General features: G+C 54.1%; 1 long non-coding RNA gene across 1 annotated transcript; it reads right to left on the bottom strand.

Moving 5' to 3' along the window:
- Nucleotides 1-176: 176 nt before the first annotated feature.
- LOC111746051 lies at nucleotides 177-3768 on the bottom strand. Its single transcript, XR_002782903.1, has 3 exons — nucleotides 3309-3768; nucleotides 2879-3096; nucleotides 177-1053 (listed from the first exon to the last, which is right to left on the bottom strand). It is a non-coding gene; the product is annotated as an uncharacterized LOC111746051 (long non-coding RNA).
- Nucleotides 3769-20484: the final 16716 nt, after the last annotated feature.

Here is a 20484-nt window from a genome sequence, read left to right as displayed (position 1 = left end):
CTCAGGTCTACCTAAGTCTAGGGAGGTGGCCTCAGGCCACACCGAGAACCACACACCCCTTTAGGGGTCCTGGAGGAGATGAAGGAGACCCTCCCTCACTGGGTTCCCTAATCTCCCCAGTGACTCAGCACAGAGAGCCTTGCTCACCTTTCCCTCTCCTGCCCGCGGAGGGGGAAGTATGTGGGCAGCTCTGGGATTTCTCAGTGACCATTTGCAGGCCCCCTCCCTGGGTACTTACTGCTCGGGCTGCTGGGAAGCTGCGTCCTGGAAGGGGGCTGACTCTGCATCAGAGGGAAGGCCTTTTCTTGCCTCAATGGCTTGGCTTTTTCCCAGAGTTCCCTCTGGTACCGGAAGCTGCCGCTCCAGCCCCCTGAGCATTTTCTCCTGGGACAGCTGAGAACATGGCTTTAGGGCAGCAGTTCTGGTTCTCCGGTCCCCCAGGCCTCAAGGGGTGGGGAGCAGAATAGAATAAAGAAGAGACTCCAAGATTCTCAGGGGATGATTCAAAAAGGTAGAAGGGAGGGTGAGAGGAGGCTCTGCCTCTTGCATCGTTTAATGTCATTGAAAAAGATTGAACCAGGGAAATATATTGTCCTGAAAAGCTGGTGTGCTTTTTCTTTCTTTCTTTTTTTTTTATCAGAAAAGAGCTTGCTACCTTTTGGACAAGATGGTCAGATGCAATAGCTTGCTCAGCCCAAGGTTCTGGAGTAACCCTAGCCTTGTAGTCTTTATACCTTGCTTAAAAGCCTATAATATTTGTGCTTTCCATTGTGAGTCATCTCAAATCTTTTTGGAAACAGGCAGGATGGAATGGATGAATGAGTGAATGAATGAATGATAGCATTTACTGAGTACTCATTATGTGCCAGGCCTTGTTCTAAGCACTTTACGGCATTGACTTATTTAAGTCTCCCAATGACCTTATGAGAAGATATTATTAGCACTCCCATTTTATAGCCAAGGGACTAAAGCAGAGTGAGAACAAACGCTTACCCCAGGTCACGCAGGCTGCCGGGCTCCAGCATCCCCCTCCTTACTGGTACTATGCTGCCGCTGAGGAAGGGTGAGTGAAAAAAGCCCAGATGCACCACGGAGGGAGAATAATAGGGCTGGTGCTGGTAGCGATGGTGGTGGGAGCCCTTCACACCTGGCTGCTCCCAGCGCTCCTGCAGGCGCTCAGGTGAGGCAGCTCATGGGGTGGGGCGGGGTCCTGGGCCCTGGCTTGCTTTTGGCTGTGGATTTTGTTTGTTTGTTTGCCCCTACTCCGCTCATTTGGGAAACAGTGGGATTCAGGCATTTGAGAGGAATTCCCGTTTAGACACACCGTGGCTCTTCCTTCTGATGGTCAAAGCAGAGGATGAGCTCTGGGGTCGGGCAGCCTGGCCCCAGCGAGACCCTGAGGGTGGGAGAAGTCAGGGTGGAAGGGCCCCAAGCTCTAGCGGTTCTCAGGGCTAGAAGATGGGGCACAGACCTCAAACACAAGCCACACTGTCCTCCCTGAGAACAGCTGGGGCAAAACCTGGTTCTCAGAGCTGGGAAGAAATCCAGAGACCGTCTGATCTGATCTTTCATTTTACAGACAAGGGAGCTGACGCTGGGGAAGGGAAGAGAATGCCCATGGTCCCTCTGGCACATGCAGAGCTGGCCCCTGGGGCCTGCCTCTCAGCGTGCCCTTTCCACTGCCCATGGCTCTTTCCTTAAAGTCTTAGCCACCAGGCAAGAGGGTTGCTTGCAAGAGAGACCCCAGAGCAGCTGGCGTCTGGTGGGGCCAGAGGGCTTTATGTCGTTCTGGGCCATGAGTCAGCAAAGCATCATTGTGACACCAACTCAATGAACTATGACTTTTGGGGTCAAGCAGTTGCTTATGACTAATCCTCACACGTCAGGTGCTGAGTTGGCCTTGGGAAAGTGGCAGAAGAGGCTGTCTTTTTTTGGCAGCTGCCCTTGGACTGCTGGGACCCTCCCTCAGCTTCCTATGCACACTCTAGTGCTCCTCAACCCCTGTGCTGGGGGAGGGGTCCTGGGCCCTGCGCTTGTAGCTGGTGATATCTTGGAAGGAAGCTGATGGTCGGTTCCTGTTATAATGATAACAGCTGTGAGGGGGAGGGGACGCCCCACTGTGAGATAGAGGGCATTGCCCTCCCGTCCGCTCATTGTGAGGTTGTAGGCAAATGCTTTCGCCTCTCCGGTCTCCTTAAAGTGAGGAGCTTGCGCTGGGTGTCTGTGTGTCCTCTGCACTCTGATAGTGGAGGACTAGGAGGTGCTGCCTCTCCCTTGAGGGATTTACATTATAAAGGAAAAGAGCTGAGAAGGGTGAGCCCCAGCCCAGCAGCCGCGACTCCAGTGGAGAAATGCTGGGCAGCGGGAGGCCCGTGAGAGGAGCTGGGCCAGCTTCCTGCCCTGAGCCCTTCGGTCCCCTTCCTGGGCCAGCGGTTCCTGCAGGCCCTCAGAGCTGGTCAGAGCTGGACCTGAGGCCCTGCCCGGAGGTAGCAGGACTGTGGCCTAGGGCTGGGGCAAGTCAGTACGCATGTGTTTTGGTCACAGGAGCAGGGATCTTACACACCTGGGGGCATCACGCCTGGCCTTACACGCCCACCCAAACACACCCAGCCACACTGGTAACTCCCTTTAGGCACTGCCTGCAGTGGGGGGTGTGGAGGCCCCTTCTGATGCCCCCAAACAGCTCTCTGTCCTCATTCAAGCTGTCTCCTGGCCCCCACTACACAGCAGGCACCCACACCCCAACCTGCTCACCGGTCCACCGGGACCAGTGCTTGTGTCTACTCTTTGGACTCAATTTTCCCAGAGAAACCTGCTCAAAGCTGATAAAGTAAGAAATAATATTGAAGAATAGGGTTCGTTTTATGAAATCTCTTACCTATGAAGCAGGACATTGGATGGATGAAGAAACCAGCTTGCAGAGGGTGCCACAGTTAGCAGGTGGGGTTTGGGCTTGAACCTGGGAGCCCTCCACTCAGGCCTCAGGGCGGAGAGACACCCACCCTGTCCGCAAATAAACTTTGTAGTTTTGAGGTTGAAGGTACAGGGCCAAAGCCCACCAGCTTCCTCTCCCTCGTCTACACATGAAGATCAGGTCTGTTGAGAATCAAACAGTGTAATGGGCTTGCATAAACGATACTTACAACCAATATTATCATTATTATTTTATTATTAACACCATTATGCCCACCACAGTAAACACGATCCTCAGCACCTCGGGTGCCAAGGCCTGGACCTAGTGAGTGGCCAGCAGTCACGCTGCCCAGCTGGCAACCTCCCCACAGTCCCCGGGAAGCCATCCTACTGACCTCTGACGTCCATCCTTTCTGGGCCTCTCTCCTTTCTCGTGGTTCCACATTTGAAAATCTCCCTCTGTCTTCCCAGTCACCCTCTGACCAGAACGTCTCGGGCTCTGTGCCCCTCCATGCACACGAGTGACTGTTGCTGGAAAGCAGACATCACTGGGACCCTCAGCCTCGTGGTTTCAGGCTGTGCGGTTTACCTCACGACGTCATTTTCCTTCCTCCAGATAAACCAGAAGACACTTTGCTGCTCAGAGTTTCAGCTGGTCCTGAGGAAATGGTGCCTGCACTGACTCATTTGAAGGTTCAGAGAAGGCAATTGGGCTGTGGCCTGGCTGGGGAAGGTGTCCCCAGGCTTGGCCCAGGGCCAGGCTGACCTGGGATGGCTGAAGGTGGCTCTCTAGCTCTGAGGACACAGAGCAGTGTAGGCTCAGCCAGGGATCTCTAAATGTAGGAATCAGGCACAGGCCGGGGGCTGAGGCCTTTCCTGGGAGCCCTTCTCCCGTCCTCTCCCCGGGGCTGGATTTCGTAGGCTCCAGGTGACAGAGCACCAGGCCCTGAGCCGCCATCCACACAGACCAGGAAGACAGCAGTAGCCTGAGTTCAGGGTGACCTCCACTTCGGCAGACCAGGGCGTGCCCCCTCCCCACTCTCCTTTGCTGCCAACCAGACGAGGGCTGCGGTATGCCAGGGAAAGGGGCTGGGGAAGGGGCAGCTCACATCTGTTTAATACCCACCTTGTCCCAGGCTCTGTTATTATCTCATTTAATGTTCCACCGACGCTTTGAAGTAGATAATTTATAGGGTGCTCAGTTGACAGATGACAGACCCAAGGCTCAGAGAGGTTTGGGACTTGCCCAAGGCCCCAGTTACCAATGGGCCTGGAATGCAGACACAGTCTGTAGTGTTCAGGAATGTTTGATGCATAGCGAGGAGCCAAGGTGCTACCTTCCCTCAGAGAGGCGGAGGTGTCCAGGGCTCACGGGGCAAGGCCATTTCCCCTCTGAGTACGAGTGCTTCCGCCCGGCCCCGACTGATCTGCGGCCTCCTCAGAAGGAGCCTGGATGCCAGGCTGGAGCTGGGGGTGGTCAGAGCCACACAGCCATCTCCATTCAGACAGTCATCTGCACACTGCTGGGGAACGTGTTGGCCCTTCTGCCTTCCCAGTGAAGCCCCATGTGCTTCCACTTGATCCAGATTCTCATAGACCTCTACCCTGAGCCCGTCATGCTCACTCTTCAGGGCACTGCAGGAAACGCAGACACAAAGACATGGCTCCCATTCACAAGGAACCTACACTCTTCAGGGATAATGACGGGGACAATGGTCACCACCCCTACTGCCACAGTGGTCACAATCATTGTGTTTACCCAGCATTACTGTGTGCCAAGCCCCATAGAAAGCGTGCCACACACGTCTCACTTAGTTCCTGTTAAAGTGCCCATTATTTCCATTTTATAGATGAGACAACTGAGCTTCGGTCTCTTGCCCAAGGCCACGCAGGTAGGATGTGGCAGAGCTGGGATTTGAATCTGGGACCATCAGATGGCAGGGCCGTGGTCCGGATCACAGTACACCAGTAACTCAGACCTGACACTGGAGGACCCCCGTTCCCAAAAGATGTGGAGAGTTGGGGATGCAGGGCAGCTGGGCCCCTCGCAGGGCAGGCGGGGCTTAGACTGGCCCATACGGGGCAAAGTTACTCCCAGAAGAGGTGCGTGGTGCAGGTGTGAGGAACAGCGATGAATCCCGCTGGGATGGAGCCAGGGCTAGGAAGGGCGTGCTGTTGGAAGGAGAGATCAAGGCGAGGTGGGTGCTGGGTGGCAGCTCCCACCCTGGTTCAGGCCTAGGTTCCTTGCAGGAGGCTGTGTCCTCAAGGTCAAAGGCCAGTTCAGGTGGGAGCTCCTGTAGCGCGGTGCCGCCCTTCTCTGCTCTGTGCTAAACACTTGAATCCCTTCCTGTGGTCCAGACGACTTCCAGGGACAGCCTTTGGGACTAAGCAGTCCCAGAGAAAAAGGCCCAGCAGCTCAGAGGTAGCAGGGTTTGTGGGCTGGGCCAGAGATCTGGAGACTAATCCAAGCTGATAGATCCCACGTGGGTGGTCTCTGGGAGAGCCTGGGAGGGAACCGGGAAGGGCTCTGTTTTTGGCCTGGGCTCCTGGAGCTCACTTAGAACAGGAGTGGTGTCTATGCTGCAGGCTGGGCTGGCTGCTGGGCCACCAGACCCCCCAACACTGTCCCCATAATCATTGCTGGTCATCAGGAGTCACTCCTAGGCAGCCACAGCTGCCTGCCTGCTCCCTCTGCCGAGGACTCCTGGGGACTGGGGCTGGGGCTGGGGAGACCTTTCCTGCACCCCTGGGATTCATTCCACAGCCAAAGCCTTGGGCAGCTCCTCTCTGCCCCCTGCCCTCAGCTCCCCTCTCCTCATCACCGTGTCTTCTGCTTCTTTATTACCCGGAGCTGAGCCTCATCAGCTAAGTGGCTCTTTAGGGCCCCAGAGTGGAGGCAGGCAAGACCCTGAGCTGGACTGCAGGTCCAAGGGTGACAGGAGGTGAAGAAGGGGCAGGGCCAAGGGCAGTGAGCCCTGAGAGAAGGCGCCGGGGACAGAGACAGTGTCTGAGCCCAGCTCCCTCTTGCTCACGCTCCTGGCAGGAGGCCCAGGCTCAGAGCTGGCCGCACAGGCTGATTCGTGACTGAGAAACCGCCTCCTGGGCCCTGCTCTGGGTGGGAGGGGCCTGGGAAAGTCAAATTGCTGGGCCTTCACAGCCCTGTGGGGCCTGCCCAGGCTGTGTGTGGCGGCTCGGGAGGCATGGAAAAGCTGTTTCTTCATTGAGCATCTGGGTGGAGATGGAGGGGATCAGCAGGAAAGCGTTTCCAATTATCCAGCCTTGGGCTGGCAGCCGGGGCCAGGGGAAGCGGATTTGCCTCCTTCGGTCCTTTAGAAGGCTCCTCGCTTTCCCTCCTGCGACGGCCATGAATTGACACTGCTCTGGGGGGGTGGGGAGATGAGGCGCAGTTTTCCCTATGGCCCTGCCATCTAGCTGCCTAGCTGCAGCCCCTGACTCTGGAAAGCGGGAGGAACAAGGCCGCGGGATACAGTTGCCATCCCCACAGTGGGCCTGGTGAGACCCACCCACAGGCCAAGCTTAGGTGACAGACACTGGGACCAATGACAAGACTCTTGGCTTCTCTGGAAGCCATCTGGCCCAACGCTCTGCATCCTGGCTGGACTGTCGTTCAAGATCTGCTCGAAAAGAGCATGGCACCAGGGAGGACCCCATCCCTGGGAGCCCCAGAGGCCGGGGCCTCATCCGTTCATCTCAGCAGCCTCCAGGGCACTGAACCCACAGTCAGGCTAAGTGTCCATTTGCTGAACTGTCTCCTCCTGCTGCGTGGGGCCAGGGATGGGCTGGGGCGGAGTGGGCCGTGCAAGCACTGACGGGGCAGAGGGGTGGCCTGGGAGTTGACGCAGGGGTGGCTGTTGAGCAATGACGGGGATTGAATGGGGGGCAGGGAGGATGGGTCCAGTAGGTGGATTTGAGAGAGATTTTGGAGGTAGAATAAATAGGACCAGAGACTGGATGGATGTGGGGATTAGGGAGAGTGGGAAATTGGGGTGCCACGCCTAAGCCAGAGGCCTGAGGCCCTCTGGGCCTGTGCTCTCATCTCTCAACTCCAGGCGATCCCCAATCCCGACCACGTCCTAAGTGGGATGAATGAGGTCGTGTCTACTCAGCTCCAGTCACTTCACGGGGTCAGTCACATGCCTTCTCTACTTATAACTAAAGTCACGAAAAAGTTTAAATACACACAAAGGAAGAAAAAAGGAGTATCATGACCCCTAGGTCAGGCTGGCTCAGCAATCTCTTCCTAAAGGGCTCAGTCCTGTGTCAGGGACCAGTGAACACAGGGAACAGGGACAGGCTCTGTCCCAGCAGAGACTGACATGGAAATTGCTCAGGTCACTTCTGCATGGCCACTTCCAGGAGAGGCATCTGCCTAGACCGGCCTGAATCCAGGAAGACATGAAACCCTCCCCTGCCCCTCAGCACCCCCAGAATCAACTCAGTGGGGTTGGGAAGCCCTTCGAAGGGGCTCACGTCTGCTTCTGGCCCCTTTGTCGCTGTGCACCCTCTCTACGCGCCCTGCGCACCAGCCTGCTGTCGTGACCAGACCTGTCCTCTGGCCCGGAACACGCCTTCTTCTCCCTCCCTTCAGGGCCCTGCTCATCGCCTCCCCTGTGAAGCCCTGCCTGATCCGCCTCGGGTCACCACCGTGTTCTTGGCATAACCCCGCAGCCCTGCCGTGACGACTGTTCCGTGTGCCGCCCAGAGGGCAGGACTGTGTCTGCTTCGTCTTTGTGCCCCTAGTGTCTCATACACTGAAAGCCCTCTACAATGATGTTCTGTATGCTGGCTGTACGGCTGCGGGGCGGAAATGAAGGAGTGAATTCACGGGAGAACAAGTCAGTGGAGGAAGAGAAACAACTGAGAAGCTGTGGGAATGGGTGAATGTTCTCCCAGAGTTCTTCTCCGTCCATCTTCGGAAAGTGGAAAACAGATGGACCAGCGAAAGTGCTGGGGATGCTTCTCCCCTGGGCAGGAAAAAGGGTCTCCTGCCCCTTCTCATCAGCAGAGGCCCATCCTGTTCCGTCCTGTCCAGTGTCATGTGTCACTGGCCTTTCTGAACCCCCAGGGCAGGTTCCCTCCCTGGAGCAGGCTGGGAACAGGCACGAGGAGCTCAGAGCATGCCCAGACCCTGCGCATGTTGCTGGGGTCTGTTTGCACAGGGTCATCTGGTTTCAATCCAGTGAAATCTTAAAACTTTCCACGGGAACATCTTCTATTTTAAACGCCTTCCGGATGGGCTGGACAAACCCAGCCAGGAGGACTGTGAGCTCCTGGGCAGCTGCTGGGGGACTCGCCCTTCCACCCCTGCTGGCCCATAATAGCAGGAGCAGGCATGGCTGGGGGCTCCAGGACCTAGGCCCAGCTCCACTGTGAATTTGCTGGATGAACAAGGCCCTCCTTCCCACTGGGCCCCAGTCTTCTCATCTATACAGCGGAAAGTTAACAGCGGGGAGCAAGACCATGGGGGTTCAAATCCAGATGCCGCCCCTTATTTAACTCCACGACTTTGGCAAAGTTACTGTACCTCTGGGGCTTCCCTTTCATCATCTATAAAATGGAAATAAGCTGATTTGTTGAGATTGCAGTTGGCCATCCATATCTGCAGGTTTTGCATCTGCAGATTCAAACAACCGCAAATTAAAAATATGAAAAAATTCCCAGAGTTTCAAAAAAGCAAAACTTGAATTTGCCATGCGCTAAGCACTACACTGAATCCACGTGGATGAAGTGATGTGTAGGCAGACCCTGCTGGAGCCTATATGCAAATGTAGGTTATATGCAAATGCTCTGCCATTTTGTATAAGGGACTTGAGCATCTGCAGATGTGGGTGTCCTCTGGGCTCCCGGAACCCAATCCCCTCAGATACTAAGGTATGGCTGTACATGACTCAACCCCTGTGAAGTGCTTTGCAGAGAGGCGGGATATCACAAGGCCCATATTAAGTGCCAGTTATCACAGATCCATAATTTCTTATGTGACACCTTTGGCCATATGTGTTTCAGAGTTCATATGTTTTTGCATTTTTAGAAAGGTAATATTATACATATCACAATATCACATATAATCCAGTCAAGGTCTGGGCAGCACCCCATGATCAAACACATTAGAACTTCCTCATTGACACCGACGAATATTTACCCTAGGTAAGAAAAATCAAGGTTATAGGCAGCCTTACATTTGACCAGGTTTTGCTGCCAAATAAGTTATATTAAAAAACAAAACAAAACAAAAAACAAAAACCAAACAAACAAACAAAAAAACCTTTAGGTTTTCAGAATTTTTAGGAGTTTGGAATTTCAGATAAAGGATTGGGGAATCTGTACTGTTGTGACAATGATTCGTTTAGGAGGAATGATGCTGAAATGTTTTCTATTGCTCTGGGGTGGCATGGGCAGAGGGGGCAAGGTGAGAGCACTCTGGCGGGGTGCGTGGCTGGGCATCTCCTGCCCAGTGGGGCCACCCACCCATGGCCTGCCCTTGGAAAGTATCCCAGGTACCAGGGCCTCCACTAGATCCCCGGCACATTTGTGTGAATTAGAATAAAGCATCGCTCCCCAAAGGCTCAGCACCCATGGGGGAAAAGCTCAGCTAGCAGACAGCAGCCTGGTGCACAGAAAAGACATCCCTTCTGGTGGGCGGGACAGGCAAACCGCGTGGCCTGACAGAGTGGCTCTACAGCCCGTGGGCACTGGTGGGGCTGACACTCCCCTCACAGTGTGTGGGCGCACTCTGAAGGCCAGCCTGTGTCTTAGGGGTCACGAATCACATAAGCTGCCCCTGGCGTGGAGCTCTGGAAGGAGGTCTTCAGGTCAGGTCATCTATCCGGGGGGACCTGAGGCTTATTTCTAACCCATCTCCTTCCCCATCTTCCAATCTGGTCTCGTGGACCAATGTGCGCAGGCTAAGGGCTGTGTGGGGTGGAGAAAACGAGCTCTTTTCATCTTAGGATCCAAGTGAGAGCTCTCGGCCAGTGTCCCCATGGGGTCATCTCTTCCAATCCCTGTCATACAGGCGGGGGTGCAATGCCCTGGACATTTACACAGAACTTATTTAGCCTTTATAGAACAATTTCACAGACTCTGATTTGATCTTCACGAGAAACTCTACACGAGAAACTCTTCACGAGAAACCCCCATTGTATGTTTCAATAAAACCAGGTTCAGAGGTGAAGGGACTTACCCAAGGTCACATAGCAGCCAATGGCAGAGCCCAGATTCCTGCCTCTGCATTTAATGTCCTCCCTGCCACACACATGCCTCCCAGCCTCTGGGTCTACCGCCTCACAGCTCGTCCTCCTGGCTGCAATGGGTGCTGAGGCTGACACCTGGCCACAGACAGGGAGGGAGAAGAAGAATGGGGCACACGCCTGGGGAGGACCTGGCCCCCAGGTCCCAGACATGCTGGGAGGGAAGGCGTCCTCCGCCTGCTTCACCTCTGGCTTGGTGGAATTCCCCCTGGCTGGGCGCCCGAGGGGTCAACACACGCCTCAGCTAATAAAATATAAAGCACAAATGAGACAACGGCCCGGGTGGATGAAGGAGATTCATTTTAAAAGTGTTTTGAGGTCCTAGAAGAAGGGAAGCAGCAGACACAAAGCTTCGTTCTCCAGTCTCAGGTCAGTCAGGTGGCTCTGGGACTTACAGTGGAAGAGAGGGCGAGGGAGGAGGCGACTGGGCTCATTGGGCAGAAGGTAGTCACCTCTGTCTTGTCCACAGCTTGTGGCATCCTGTGAGGGAGGGGAGTGGATACTGGTCTTGCTCCAGATCACATAGCCCACAAGGCAGAGGGAGGCCAGCTCTGGCCCATGTGTGTGAGGCCTTGCCAGCCTCGTGGGACACGATGCATGCACACAACATGGGTGGGGAGGCTGCCGGGCTCCCCAGGGCTCATAGCACACTGCGGCTGGAGAGGTGTGGCAGCCCCCCACGCAGAGTGGGCCAGGGGCCAGGGTGGGAAGAGGCAGGACTCCAAAGCAGGTGCCAGCAGCTGTCGCAGGAATGGGCACAATGTGAGGAAACGGTCCCAGGGGCTGGACCGGCCTCCGAAAACAGAAGCAGAATCTCAGCTCCCAGGCCCAAGAGGAAGAGCGAGGAAATTGGCCCAGGCCAGGCCAGCGCTGGTGCCACAGCCCTTCCTGTCCTCCCCCTTGGTCGGAGGGGCTCTAGCTTTAGCCACTTGCCCAGAATAGGGCAGGTGATGCCAGTCAGGGCTGCAGGTGGGCCCTACAAGACCTGTGGGCAAATTGGAAGAAGGTGCCCACTGCTGTCCCAGGCCTAGGTTTGCTGCGTGGAGGGGGCCAGGGCTGTACCTTCATCTCCCCACCCCTTCCCCCCGCACACAAGTGTGCCAGCGTCCGTGCCCCCTCCTCACTGAGCAGGGCGGGCCTGACCTGGACCGTCTCTGGCAGATCCAGGCCCCTCTGTGGTCTTCCTCCCCACCTTGCCCACGGCTTCCCCACCCCTTATGGTGCTTGGTCTCTGCTTCACTGACTCAGAGAGGCAGGTGAAAAAGCACTAAACCGGGAGTCGGATTGGGGTTTAACCTCAGTTCTGAGTTCCTGCCCCTCCGGGCCTCATTTTGCCCACGTGTCTTAGTGTTAGACCAGATGGTCTTGATGGCCCTTAGAAGCCCAGACATTGGGTGACGCACTGACAGGTGCCAGAGTAAAGGTTGCCCTCGGCCCCAGGTGAGGCTCCCTGTGCCTGCCTTCCCCATGGAGTGGCAGGAAGAGGCCCAGGGACCGGAGGGCCAGCCAGGAGACAGGCACAGGGGGACCGAGGGTGCAGAGAGCATGGGAAGGGCCAGCCTCCAGGATTTTCCCCACTGCCTGGGTCTCCTGGGTCCCAGGAAGATGCCTCAGAAGGGACTCAAGCTGTGGGACACTATGGCCCTTCCAGAGTAGACAACAGCCCTAGAGCTTGGCCTCATGAAGTCTGGGGCTGCCGGGCGGAGCTCCAGTCCTGGAGTGCCTGAAATGAACCATGTAGTCATTGTTTGGGGCCCCTATTTTCTTGTCTATAAAATGGGGATAAAATTTTTACCTCTTAGGGTTGTCGTGAGGGCAGGAGATGACATGAGTCAGGGTTTTGGCCCTGGGCTGGCACAGGCTGGAATCAGCAGACGGGGGCTACCGCCATCATCCGCCTGCTGGACCAGTGCAATCCCCACGGGCCCAGCCGGTTCCCCTACGGCTCCCTCTACCTGGATGCTTCCCCCCTCTGCTGCCCCTGACAGTCAGAGCCCCTGGGACAGACAAGCGCCGCCGCTCCCCAGTTATGTTTTCTGATCCCACAGCTGAATCTATCTATGCCAAGAGCCCTTTTCACCTTCACCACTGACTCCCTCTTCCAGAACGTCCTTGGAATTTAGTTGCTTCTCTACATGGGCCCTGGGGGCAGGCCAGCTCTGCTGCCTCTTGGAGGAGTTTCTCAGTGCCTAGCACAGAGCCTGGCATATAGTGGGTGCTCTAAAGGAGAGTGTGGAATGCTCGACACTGAGGCTGGTGGCCAGGGCCTTCACAGGGGAGCTCAGGAAACCTCGGTGACGTGCTGGGCCAGTGGATGGGGCCCCAGGCCTGACTGAGCCGGGCCTGCAGCCTCCCAGGCTGGCCAGGTGTGCCTGGGCTCCTTCATAATACTAAGAATAGTAACAGCAGTGTCCATCCACTGGGCCTTATTACAGCCATTATCTTGCTCAATAGGTATAACCAGACTGTTAGGTATATGCTATTATCACCTCATTTTATAGACATAGAAACTGAGGTTTGGAGAGGTGAAGGTTAGGTAGCCAGTGACTGGCTTGGGGAGGATGTCATCTCTTTGGCTCCAGACCTGGGCTCATAACCTTGACCGTTTCTTGCCTCCCTCCAGCCTAGAGGTCTGGGCTGTGTTCAGGCAAAGCCCTCAGTGCCTCCCATCAGTCCCGGCTGGCAAAAAGCTGACAGAGGAGGGCATCCCGGCCACTCTGAGGCTCCGAGGCCGTCCCTTCGGTCTCAGAGCTCCTCCCACCTTCACACCCACGCCTGTCTGTACAGACCCAGGTTTCAGGGCACTCCCTGGGGCCCCCACCCAGACCTGCCCCCATGCCAACTCTCCAGGCTGCTTCCACTCCCAGGGCGTGCAGCCAGGTGGTGAATGCAGCCGGGCTCAGGCTCCCTGCTTCCTGCTGCACCCTCCAGGCAGGTGTGGCCTTCGCTTGCTCAGCCCCCTGTTCATGCTTTGTGCCCACGGGTCTCGACGCTTGAGGAAGCGTCTGCAAATGTTTTCTCACATCCTTCTCTTCCTGTTCACTCCGTTCTAGTATCTCCCCCTGCTCAGAAGTTGCCCTCTACCCTTGCTGGCTGACCTCAGCCACCGCACCGAATCTTCCTTCAACATCACTTTGATGCTGTCCCTCCCCTGCTCTCAAGCCTCAGGGGCTCCCTATTTCCTCTTGCCACACATGGACACCCTAGCCTTCCTGGGAAGGAAGCCAACCTTTCAATGACTGCTTCACTTCTCACTCCCTACCCTCGGCTCAGCCCGGAAATGCCACCCCTTCCTCATTGTCTCATCAAGGACACCTACCCTAGAGCTTCCTCTTCCACCCTGCCAGAATACTCCGGCACATTCTCCCATTTTTCCCCTGCTCTGAAGTCTAGGAGGCATGAACTGGCTCCTCACCCACAAATGTTTCCTGTTGTTTGCTGATTGATCGCCTTGTGTTAGTCTTGCCCAAGTGCCTTTCCTATAGTAGGTTATAAGTCATTATTTATGGGATATATTTATAAGAAGTAAATCAAGAAATAATTCAAATAGCCAAAAATAAGGGAAGTGGTATGTGAACAATGGCAAGAAATAAGAGGTTGATATTCTAAAGGTGGTAGTAAAGACCAGCAAAATGGCAAACACTTATGAAATGTTAGGTAAAAAGCAAAACAGGATACCAATTGTTTTATATTGTTTTCAAACATGTTAAAAATGAATAGCAGAAAGACTGGAAGGAAATTCCTTTATTCCTCAGGCCTCGGCTGGGATATCATTTCCTGCCACGGAATAGGTACAAATATTAGTCGCACAGTGTTGACACCTACACATTAAATGTGGTTCTGTCAGGATGGGTTGTGTGTGATTTCTGTTCTCTGCTCCTTTTGTAATGGGCAAAACACATCATTACTCACTACTAACAGTTTTGATGGGGATGATGTGGGAGGGTGGGTGACTCGTTCTGACTGTGACACCTGTCCAGGTGCCCGCCTTCCAGGTCGTAGCCCCCTCGGGCTGATCCAGGACCGCAGAGGCTGAGCGTTCAGGCAGGCCCTTCTCACGTCCCACTGTTTGCCTACCTCAGGTCCTCTAGGGCTGAGTGGGAGGGGAAGGTGGTGGCCGTGGGCACATCTGCTCCCTGGTCTCCCCTTCACTGGCAGGTCCGTGCCGGGTGGCTGCAGGGGCGGGCTGGGTTGCACAGGCAGGATGGGCGTCAGCAACCATGTTCTTTGCAGTTTGTGGTATTTTCACCACGTCCTCAGGGCACCTCTACCAGGCCCTGGCCCAGGTCTGGCAGCAATAGAGACTCTGTGTTAAGTGGGGACAGTGGCGATCTGCTTACGTAGCTGTGACATTTCATGATCCCGAGTGTCCCCAAGCCTGATCTGCCTTATTCTCCTAACCGGCTCGTGAACAGGGCTCACGATGTTACGGACGAGGGCCTGAGGCTCGGGAGAAGTTAACGTCCTGCGTGGTCAGCCAGGACTCGGCCCAGTCTTCCCGCATTACTGCTCTTCACCTGCCGCCTCCGGATATTCCAGATTCAGGGACTGACTCCACTGGGTGGGCTCCTGGGGTGGTGGCGGGAAAGCCTGTACTGGGGCTTGGGGATGGGGCAGGTTTGGGGAGGAAGAGGTGAGCCATGCCCTGTCCCTTTCTCTTGCCTCCTCGGGTCTTAGTTCAAATGTCACCTTCTCGGTGGGTCCTTCTCTGACCGCCCTGCTTAAAAGTACGCACCCACCCTTCCTGCTTTTTCTTCTCCACTCTTACCTCCTAAGGTACTACACAACTTACTACGTATCTGGTTCACGGTGTCTCCCCTGATGGGAATGGAAGTTCCACGAACACAGGAATTGCTATGCTTTATTCACTGCTGTTATCTCCAGTGTCTACAATAGTATCTGGCACTAGGTAGATGCTCAATAAATAATCGAATGCATGAGAACTAGGCATCACATGCTCCTCAGCCCAGCTGAAGAGCCCACCAGGAAGCTGAACCACCATGAGGCCATGGGATAAAATACTCGCGGGGCCAAGAATCTGTGCACAGCTGGCCTCTCCTCCAGGAAGCCCTACCTGATTTATCTGGCCTGAAAGTAAGCAGTGCATCTCCATTGCTCTCCCAAACGGCTTAGCATTGCCTCTCTCACTGGCGGCTCTGTACTTGTCTTCCAGCTTTTCTGGGGCAGGGTTGGTCTTGTCATCTGGACACCCCTACTGCCAGGAACAGAGGGGGCACTTCACGGACATCTGTTAAATGCATAAATGGGATTCAATTCCTGCTTCTCCCCAGAAGCAGCACCTCCCACCTCCGGGCACATAGAAAGTGCTCAATAAACAGATGAAGGCCTGCCTGGCACTGTTTTTCTCTTCTATTTCACACCTGTTTAGTCTATTCTTACATGTCCAAGCATGGGCTCATGGGCTCACCAGCGTCCTACTCACGTTAGGCTCATCTCAGTCAAGGCCTCTGGCTCCAGGATGGCCCCAGCACCTATTCCCACAGCCTCTGCAGGCCCAGCTGCCTTTCCATGGGTATAGGATACTCCTCAGCGTTTCTGGATGATGCTACCCTCTTCAGCCCTGGAAACTCTCTTCTTACTCTCTGAGCTGCCCGTCAAGACCAGGGCAGCTCACATGTGAGCGAGTGGGACAAGGGTTTTGGAGAGCAAGCTTTCGTCCCCCACAGCTGTGATGGTTACACTGTGTTCGTCCCGCTTCTCCAGTTAGACCATGGGCCCGGCCTGGGGCAGACCAGGCTTTCCGACCCGGAGTCTAGAAAGCAGTAAAGGGGTCCATGGCTGACAGTCAAGGTTTTGAGGAAGGCTGATGCTTTCTGTGTGTTTACCAGAGAGAAGGAACCCCCGGCTAATAAAGCATTCCAGGTTTGACTGGAAACGTGCCACTCGGGGAGGGAATGTCCAGTCTCTGGAGCTAATTGGGATCCCTAGGAAGAATGTAAGGCAGGGTGGGGGGTGGGGGTAAATGATTACTTAGGACATGCAGTTTAATAAGCAAAACTTTTTGAAACAAAGAGTTTGAGACCCCAGGTAAAGCTGCTAAGCCCAGGCTCAGTGAGGGACCCCGGTAAAAACGGTGTCACAGAAGATCTAGGAGGGACTGGCATCTCTGTAACGCAGGGGCAAAAATGTATTTTTTTTTTTTTTTGTCAGTTGAAGCTTAAGGGCTGGGATATGAAAGGTAAGGAAGGAATAAAAAGGGGGGCAAGGAATAAAAAGGGGGTAAAAGGTAGTAATACCAAGAGAGCCTTTTCTGAGTACCTATTACGTGCCAGCGCTGGTTAAGCATTTCACATGTCCGAACTCTGAGCCCTTCTGCCAGCAGATGATGTAAGCAATAATCCTATTTCCCAGAAGAGGAAACTGAGGTCAAGGGACTCGCTCAAGGTCTCGCCTCTAGTAAGTGTGAAGGCAGGGCTGGACTCGGGCAGGCCGGCTCGAGCTCACAGGCCTCAGCTCCCACAAGCCAACAACTTGGTTTCACCGGAGAGAGAGGCTCCAGCCTGGAGTCAGTTCGGCGAAGGGGTTTCTCCCTGGGGGCTGTCAGCTGCCAACTGACATCAGCTGGAGCAGGTGATGTTGGGAGGCCACTGGGCCTGGGTGGCTGGGGCAATAGCAGGCAGGGCAGAGGAGGCGCCCAGAGGACAGCCTGGGGTGTCGGTGCGGGCGGAAAAGGGCAGGGAGACAGGCGGAGGCAGCGGCTGGGTTGTGCAACCCGTCAGCCAACGCAGGCCGAGAGCCCGCTGTGGAGTCGGGTGAGGAGTCCTCCCCAGCCCTGGGCCTGTGCTGGGCACTGAGGCAGGACAAAGGCCATAAGAGTCACCTAAAGCCCGGTGGGGTGTCAGTGTGGGTGTGCGCTCAGTGAACGAGCCTCTGAGGAACCCCCCAACCCCCAGGGCGTCTGGCCACGGGAGGCTGACCCCTCCCAGACTGCGTGTCCTCAGGCATGACGCCAGCCCAGGAGAGGCTGTGAATCGAGTCCAAGGTAAAATCCCTCCCCAGACCTACTTGAACTTATGCACCCAAACGACTACTGAACCCTTCGACGTTGTCCTTTGGGGAGGTGACACTCTTATTCCGTGGACATTGCCTTACTCGAATGGTTTTCGGCCTGAGCAGGAATTGCCATCAGAGTCCTGACGCCTTTCCTTGGCTCTCTCAGTGGTAGCCTGTCCTTGTGCTCTGAAGGGTCCGAGGACCAAGAAGGCAATGGAGGCAAAGGGCCCAGAACAGGGCCCGGAATACAATGTACGGTGCTCGAGAGGGCGGTTGTCACTGTTAACACCCACCAACCACCTTAATTCTAGAGGACACCTGTACCCTCTCCGCCTCTGCTCTACCAGCACCTGTCCAAACAGCCAGCGGTTACCGGGAGCTGGGAGTTCCGTTCTACAGCGCAAGTGTGATCGTGGAGTTGAAAGGGACGGACTTTCTCGGGTGGCTCTGAAACTGGCTCAGAGGGTGTGTTCCAACGAGGAGACTTCCGGAGAGGGACTCTGCTCTCTGGGGCTTTGAAGAAGGGGGTGGCAGATTCCTGTTTTGGAGAAACGAGTGTCTGTCACACCCTCCACATGCCATTTGGCTCGCCCGAGGTGGTACAAAGGCAGCTGGCCCCGAGCAGGGAGGGTCATTCTGGTCATTCCTGGGTTGCTTGTAGGGCCACTTTTATTGTCATGATTAGTCATAATTCTCATGACCCCAAGCATGACCTCTCAGGCTTGTAAAGTGTGGTTCTTTCAAAGGGATCAGAGAAGAATGAAAGAGCAAATGTGGGAACCCTGAAGGAAATGACCCCTGGAGTTACTTCGTATTTCACCTAGAATCAGTCCCTGGCTCCCTCTGTCTTTGGTAATACCTTGGTAATTTTCCTTATTAATTGCAACAGGTATTTTCATTTTGTTTTCCTCAGATATGAGGCTATTATTTTAACCAAGTGCGTTTTAGACTTTAACCTGAGAATATGACGAGCTTTGAAGTCAGACTTTTTCCAACTGTGGGCTAGTCCTGGCTCAATCATCTGAAAATCAGTTGGTATTTATATATATATATATATATATGGCCATGTAGCAGGCCTATCTGCATATGCACAGACTGCTTCAGAGTATGTCTTAGCTGGGGAGCAGGCAGACACACAGAGCCCCTGTGGTAAAGCCTGGCCTTGGACACAGCACGCCTTGGCCTGACTCCTGCTTCTATCTGCTCTCAGCCAGACCCAACCACTCTAAGCCCCTCTCCTGTAGAAAAGAATAAAGACAAGGATGTGAGTGTCTTATACAGGGCATATATACAGTAGATGCTCAATAACTCTCTCTTCATTTGAGAACACCGGATAAGGGAAGTAGACAGACACAGGGAGACCTGGCTTAGTGTAAAGGAGGATGGAAAGGAAGAGGAGGAAGATGGGAGGGCAGGAAGGAAAGAGAGGGAAGAGAGAGGAAGTAGAATGGACGAATGAATAAGTAAAGTAAATATACCAGCTTCCGGTCCTTGGGTAAGTTATCTAACCTCTTTGAGGCTTGGTTTCTTTATCTATAAAATGAGGATAATAACACTTACCCACATTTAGTTGTTCTGAGGATTTAAAAAGACAACGTATAAAGAGTAGCTAGGACGGAACATCACTCATAGCTAATAAGGGCGGCTATCGCCATTACTATCCACCTAGCACCCTTCCATCTGACATCTGGTCTACTCTCCCAGCTTTTACTCCACTGGCACTGTACTAAGCACTATGGACGCGTACACAAAAGGTGATGTTTTTTCTCATTTTCATTTTAAAAAGCGCCAATGAATTAATTATGATGCCATTAATAGAATTCAATGTCATCTCACCATGAGATGCTGTTCTTAACATCCATGTTGAGAACCGTGGGACGAGCCAGTCCCCATGAAATGGGGCAGGTTTGGGGCTGGTGCTATTTATAGGCCCAAGCAACCGAATGTGGTTGTTTCTCTGGCAAGGCTGTAACCCCGAAACAAGAGTCTGTAGCCATCGGGAACCGAAACTGAGTCAGAAGCAAAAGTGACCTGCGCTGCTGTGATTTTCCTGCCTGTGGGAAAGCACGGCCAGGGAGAATAAACAGGTCAGTGGGTTGCTTGTTCACAAGTGCTGCCCAGAGCCTGAAGCCCGACAGAGAGAGCAAGACCCAGTGTGTATGTGTGTGGAAGCGGGGGTGGGGGGAACGCCCACAGACACATCTCATCTCTCATTCGTTAAGATCGCGGTGACTCATCACTTTGTCTTCCCAGTAATCCACACAGGGTCACCCTTCTAACGGCCACATCCACTGGCAGGACTTTTTAACAGGGGCATTCTGACTTTTCAAATAAAGGCCAAGGTCAACAGCAGAAAATCCTTTTTCTGGTCTGCAGTAGTAACAGCCACAAGCATCCTAGCTAGTGCTTTGCGAACTTTTCTTTTTTAATTCTCACCCCGCTGGGAGGCAGATGTTATTTGTTCCCATTTTACAGATGAGGAAAAGGAAACTCAGATTCAGTAAAGACCCATCAAGGCTCCCACCATGATGACCCTCCCTGCCCTGCCCCATTCGGCATCTGACGATCTCACACTCAGAGCTTAAATCGGCCACGGTGGGAGCAGTGACACATTGGAAACTGGCAAACAGTACAAATCAGAGCTCCTTCCTTGTTTCTCTTTTTAAAACTTCTGAAGAGCCAGGATTCAAATATAAGTCTCTCTCTTCCTCAAGCTAATATTCTTTCCAGTTCATCCCAGAAGAAATGGGCTCTCAAATGGAGCTCCGCCTGCCTGTAGGCATTGGGTCCTCAGGAAGCCAGCCCGCGACTGGGAGTGGGCTGAACACACTGGCTGCCCAGGTCTCTTGTGCCTCCTCCCCAGGAGACTCCAGGAGATGCCCTAATCATATCTAGGTATTATTAGTAAACACATCCGAGTCCTCGTCCTTGTCTGCGCTGAGCTAAAGATTCATTGAAATTACAAGGGCTGAGTAAGCTGGAGACAGGATTTATGAGGTAATAGTAATGTGCTCTCATATATGGCACTTTCCATCTTCAAAGCATTTTATGGTCATTTACTAATTAGTCCTGGGCTGCACTGTGTGTAGTACAATGCTTGATGATGGGCGGAACTAGCAAGAAATGTTTGAAAACATACAGGTGACTGTCACCCATTTACAGCACCACTTGCTTCTGTTGCTGTCTGCGGGGAGGGGTAGAAATAAAATCTCACAAATGCTGCTTCTGAATCCCCGACATCTGAAATAAGAAGTTGCTGGTATCACCTTCTGCTGTTTGGTTCCCCCTC

Source organism: Pteropus vampyrus, unplaced genomic scaffold (assembly GCF_000151845.1).
Source record: "Pteropus vampyrus isolate Shadow unplaced genomic scaffold, Pvam_2.0 Scaffold173, whole genome shotgun sequence".
NCBI lineage: Eukaryota > Metazoa > Chordata > Mammalia > Chiroptera > Pteropodidae > Pteropus > Pteropus vampyrus.
Note: the sequence above shows the minus strand (reverse complement) of the source record. Positions and strands in the feature narration are given on the sequence as shown.